Genomic DNA, 6,388 nt, shown 5'->3' on the forward strand with positions numbered 1-6,388 from the left:
AATATGTGCACTAAAATGCAATTTAAAATGTTTAGCATGAGGGCAAAAAGCTCATGCTTTTCTACAGGTTTTAGGTGAAAGGAAAATTATGATTTAATAACTTGCAAAACAAAATACTGACACAATCTATAATATGAGTTAGCCACTCCATTACACACATGTCCACCCATGCATACTGGTTGCTGAACAAGGTACAACGTTGGCCGCTCTTTCATTTTGGTGGCATAAAATTAGAAAAGTAATTGAATCACTTACTGAAGTTCTGTAAGTCTTTGACGGTCTAAATTATGTGCATAAGGTTTTATGTTTCCTATGGATATCTCTTCTTTCTTTTACATTTTTTTCTTGTTTTTTTTCTACCCTATTCCCAATGAGGTAGTTAATGTTTGATTCCAATAATTTACTTCTGTAGCACCAACATATTCTGCAGCGCTTTTGCAAGAAAGGAGGAACATGTAGAGAAAAATAAGACACATTCTACAATTTCCAAGACTAAAGAGGGTCCTGCTCACCGGCTTAGTCATACTTTACTTTCTACCCTGCTTCAGTGGAAATATTGGTCTTGTAGCACTTTTGTTTAACCTTCTCTAAACCCCTCAGCATACAAGAAGGAGAACCTAGTCATTGACCTCCCACCATTCACCTGCCATTTATTTTCATCACATTTTGCAAACTTGAACAGATATATTTAACCTAAAAGATGCCAGGTGCCACCACTTTAGAAGCACATCCTAAACACAGGATGAATATGGAACATACTGAGTACACATTCTTCACTATTTGGCCAGTTCTATTAAGAAACAGTAAATTTGATATCCATTGTGTATTTGCTGTATACAAAGTGTTTTAGTAGTTATTAGGGTCCTGTGCACTGGCCGTATTGTGTTCATCCACCCCCCACATTGCTCCACTGTGCTGTGAATGCAAACCACAGCAAGTTGTGGAAGAGGCTGCTCGAGGAGATAAGTTGTATCTTTAGCAGCTTCCATGTACAAGTGCTGACTGTCACTGTAATCCTTCCCCCTATTACACACCTAAATGTCCTATGTATATACAGTAGATCTGCCATTTCTTCATCTTCAGGTCTTTGCATGCCGTCTTGAATCCTTCCTTTTGCATGGGTTGGGTTTGATAATTATCTCTGCATTGTGTCACATCAGAGATGAATAAAGGATGGGGCTCAGCTTGAACTGGCAGTCAACGGAGTTTCCCCACAAGGAAGTAAATATTAGTTTGCTTTTAGGCTTTGCGTAAAATGCAGGAATTTTGTTCCCTTCTGTACGCCATGTGTTGTACTAGACATCTCTGTAGGCCAGGTTGGGCAATGGATTTATCAGGCCTAGTTTCCTTTTGGCTTTCCTTCTAAGCCAGGGACAGAAAGCTTTTATAATCTTGGATGTTTGTAGTGTTCAGCACTTGGGTGCATTTTGTAGCTAGTATTTTCAGTAGATATTGTCCTTGTGTATTAATGTTTAGTAGATGTTTTATTTTGGGTGAAAGTAATCCTATAGAACAGTAAACAACTCCCATGTATCCAAAGGGTTTTTGAATGACTTCCTCTAAATCTACGACTACATTTCTCCAAGTTTCCAGATCTTACTTTATATATATATATATATATACTGTATATATCACTTTTTTTGTTATATATATTTTTGATTGTGTCATTCATTTAAGACATCACTTGCGACACACAGCGGCCCCTCTTCAGACATTAACGTTTCGCTGTATGGTGAATGGGTGGAGTTAGATCTAGTTCCTCTATCTGTGGTTAATGACGTTGGCCATTTGGAAAGGTTAAAAGGGGAGGTTGGCCTGCTTTCCATCCTTTTACCCATCGGTCCCCAGTGAAGGCAAAGCTGAAGCTGCACTGGATTATGACGGAGCACCCCCTGCAACCGAAGCAGTGAACAGTAAGTGCATGTATTGGGGTGGTGAAAATACAGTAGGACAACGGGTAACTCAATATGCTACCATTATGCACATTTGATAGCTCTGTTATAGTTTTGTTTTTTTCTTTAAATAAGAACTTGCCTAATTTAAATGTGATGGAATTTATATATTAAATCCACATATCAAGTAAAAATGTTGCTAGTGAAAGTTGGCGCTGCAGTTTAGATCTTAGAACTGAGATGTGTTGCATTGCTTTAGGAACAATTAGGTAACTAATCATCTGTTCTTCCTGTTTCGTTAGAGCGTCCTCTTAAAAAAAAAAAGTAGCTCTTGTCTCGTGATCTGTAAAATACACTTGCTGGATGACTTGACATTTTAAAGTGTAGTTCAAGGGAAAATATTTAGATTTTTGATGCATTAAAGAAGCTGAAAACTAATATTGCAAAACAAAAACTACTTTCTGTTGTTTTTTTTTTATATATTTTTTAAACAATATGCATTGTCCATGACACATTATAAAATAATATAATCTACTAAGAGCAATGGGTTATTTGGCATCACAATGCAACTTCCTTAATGAAATATTAAGATTAAGTAGCAGACAACCACACACACAAACTTCAGAAAGTTCCTTAAATAGTGGTGTCAGAAACATAAAAATTTGTGTTATACAAACCAAGAATTTGCTTTAGCAAACTAAAATACCCCATGGTCTCTCAGTGGATTTGGTGAAAAATTGGTAAAACTCACAGCCAATCTAGTGCCCATAGCACTCTTAGCAAAGGACTTATGTTTGGGGGAAAGATGGATGTTTTTTGTTTGCCCTGGAGATTAGTGGTGCATAAGGCCTCTTCCCTTTACTGCCCCAATATGGTAGTTAAGTTCTGCAAAGTTAAATCCCCAAATTAAAGAATTGGGGATGACAACTGTCAGCCAACTTATTTATTTGTTTTAATTTGCTAACAGTTATAATACACATTAATATCTACTTGGACATTTATTTAATATGTAGGGATGACTAATACTTGTAAACCTTGTAAATGTAACATGCCTCTTAAACATTACTTTTCCATAATAGAGTCTATGGTAAAATTATTTTAATAATCTTTGCCCTGTTTGGATGCTTTGTATTAATTATATTGCATTACTTTTAATGAGTCAGAGCCCATTCTTATAAAATATAGATTTTTTTTTTAAATTGAGCAATACAAATTATTAATCACTAGTGATAATCTGTATCATGAGACTGTATCATGAGACTACTGGTAGCTGGCAATACACATAATTACATGCTTCAGGCAGAGGGAATTGCAATATTTTAGTGAAACAAATAAGCCCTTATTTTAATGGTACAAATAAGCGGCGTCCTGGTACATTCTTCCTTACAGCTCGTACAATCCTTTAGTGAAGGTGTGATACCCGTATCGTCAATACAACTTTAGCATAAAGATTTCACTTTGTCATTACATAGATTAGGATATTACTTTTTAAATCTGCATTATATTAATTGTTATGCCAATAAAAATGACTAATGACCTAATATGTCATAGATAGTCTGAAGCCTATACAGCAAACTGCTCTTTTATGGCGTGTATTAAATGGCCACCATTTCCTGTCTTGCACTGTTCTAGCTGAAGATACAAGCTTCATAAATAAGGACTTGTATGAGTCAGAGGAAAAAAAAAAAACAGAAGTGAAACCCCGTTTGGCGGGAGGTAGTGATCTGACAAACTGATACACAGGCTAAGCTTCTCTTCACTTATAGGGTGCGGACTAACTGACTTAAAGGATTAACGATGCAGATCGCTGATGGAACTTTTATTTCAGCTGCTCAGGAAGTCTACAACCGTTGAAGATGCCACCTGGGTAATGTACATGTGGCTTCAAAAACTAGAGGTACACAAGTGGCCTGCTTTGGGAACTTTACACCTGTTGCACAACGGGGGCAGGAAAGCATAGAGTAACTTTAAATGTTCATAAGAAAAAAGGGCACAATTATTCCAGACTAAATTTGAGTTTACAATAATTTTTTTAATGTTCACAAAGCAAATTCATCTTATCAGAATTCCTTTAAAACCGGCTCTATCATCAAAAGCCTAAATGTACTCTTCTTTTTATATATTTGAAGATTTTCATGCTGTAACTTGTATTAATGTATGTTGTTAGGGAAGCAATAAACCTAAATTATTCAATAATTTCCAATCTATAGACATTTTTTTGCTTAAACACAGTTACAAAGATTATGTAGTTCCACCAAAATGTACTAGAAAAATGTAATGTACAATTTTTTTTCTTCCTTATATTAAAAATGTAACTTTTCCCTGCAGCTTTCAGCATCATTTTTCGGCATCCAGAGTTCTGATGCTATAAACATTTAGCAATTTTTCTCTAACATGATAATGTAGTGCTCACAAAAATAGATAAGCATCTTGGAGGAGAAAGTTACTGTCTGTCATCATATTCCTCCTGCTTCAGATATCTTGAGACCAGATATGATAAACCCTTAGGAACAAATAAAGGCTGGCTAGTCTATTGATTTCCCCCTGAGAAGAAATGCTGACGTAGTCTGACAACCCCACAGACACCAGCAAATCTGATTACTCCTTCATAAAGTGCTACACTAGCTCAATGAAAAGGGCCTTGGCTCAAAATAGTTTGATTAGAGCCTACAATATTAAGTATTGCATTATTTTATAAAACTTTTTGTGAGATGGGGAGAGAGGAAGGTCAACAACATGGCGGGTTTAATTCATGTGCCTAATATGGCAAAGCGGATCACATTATTAATTACTATATTTCTTGATTTATCGTATTGATTTTATTTTCATGTACAACTGACATATTTTATTACAAATTTCCCTTTTGTATGAGTTATGCAATGTGAACTTTCAAGCTACATAAACTGGACGTAACAGTTCTGATTTATTTTTATTTTTGTTTTTCTGCAGGACATATCCAACTCTGGCAATGCTATCTTTCCTTTGGTAAGTGTTATCTGATTGGAAAAGACCACCATATCAGCCATCTTGGAAACACCATATGAAGAAATAGAAGTATGAAAATACAGTGCAGCCATCCATAAAGTAGAAAGCACTACTAGACATGCCTTAACGCTGTAGTGTTTCCTACTTTATGGATGAGTGTACTGGACGCTACAAGACATCTACAGAAATGGAGGACATCCGGTGGAAACCCTTTCCATATATTGACTACTGTAACATTGATTTCATGACATGTATGTAATATAATTTGTCTCGTATATTAAAGTAGACGGTGATCTACACTGTGTTTGGAGCTTGCACTGTACACATTTTATATAATTTTCTGTGCAAATTTTGTTTACGCTTTTTTTCTTGAATGTTGAGATAATGATTTTTTTTTAATGTAGAAATGTTTTATGCAAAGGGATTTTCAAAGCCATTTAAACTGTTATAAAACACTAAAATCCGACATCAACTGAGGGAAGACACAATCTGGCCGAATATGAAGACTGACATACAGTGCAGTTACCCATAAAGTAGAAAGCACTACTAGACAGGACTGAACGCTGTAGTGTTTCCTACTTTATGGATAAGTGTACTGGGCACTACTAGACGTCACCTGGAAAACAGACAAAGAAGAATCTCCTTCATTTGAAGAATTTGTCATAGACATAGAAGATTTGGAAACCATTTTATTTCATTACACTTTACTTGCAATTTTGATTATGTTCATTTTTTTGTCCCCAATAAACGTTAAGTGCATTGGCTCTCTGTCTATTTCAAGGTTTTGGTGTTTTTAGTTTTTCAACAGGAATAACTGTAATTCAACAGGAATAAATAATAAGTATTTATTCGGGTTATTAAGATAACATTAATTTCTTGTAAACCTTTTTATTGTATTATCATTTAAAAAATATTTAAAAAAAATAAAGTTCAAATTGTGCATAAACTATCCTAATAAAGCTCTTTTTCTTAATGTTGCTTACAGGAACTGTATAATTTAGTCTGAGGTGATAGTTCATTAAAGGAAACCTGTCAAATTTAAAATGCAGTCCAATCTGCATGCAAATGAATCCCTGCTCTCAGCCAAGTGGGCGGTTCTTTTTTTCGTGGTTGTCAGCCTTTCTTATATAAGTGTGCATACACAGAAAGCTGTCTGGACAGCTCACTTGACTTGATAGCCTACAAATGAAGAAAGTACAAAACACACTGGATTGTATTTTCTATTTGGCTGGTTTGCTTTAAATTGTTGGAAAATCCAAGAAAGACTATAATCCATTGTCGTTAAAGATTTGTTTAAGAAGAGTCTGGACTAAAGCGGGGAACCTCTAGTTAGTTAAGCAAGTAACATTTTATCTTTCATATGGAAACTGATAAAAATTAATAAAATATGGGTGATTCCTTATAAGCCCTATACATTATATGTGGCAGTTATGGGAACATTAGCTTTGATTCGCATTTTATTTAACCTGAAAGCGTATAGCGGTAAATTTACGTGAGCAGTAGTATCACTT

At 35.2% G+C, this 6,388-nt stretch overlaps 1 long non-coding RNA gene across 1 annotated transcript; it reads left to right on the forward strand.

Moving 5' to 3' along the window:
* Positions 1–1,837: 1,837 nt before the first annotated feature.
* Positions 1,838–5,651, forward strand: LOC138672971 (uncharacterized). Its single transcript, XR_011319794.1, has 3 exons — positions 1,838–1,913; positions 3,659–3,789; positions 4,842–5,651. It is a non-coding gene; the product is annotated as an uncharacterized lncRNA (long non-coding RNA).
* Positions 5,652–6,388: the final 737 nt, after the last annotated feature.

This window comes from Ranitomeya imitator, chromosome 3 (assembly GCF_032444005.1).
Source record: "Ranitomeya imitator isolate aRanImi1 chromosome 3, aRanImi1.pri, whole genome shotgun sequence".
NCBI classification, from domain to species: domain Eukaryota; kingdom Metazoa; phylum Chordata; class Amphibia; order Anura; family Dendrobatidae; genus Ranitomeya; species Ranitomeya imitator.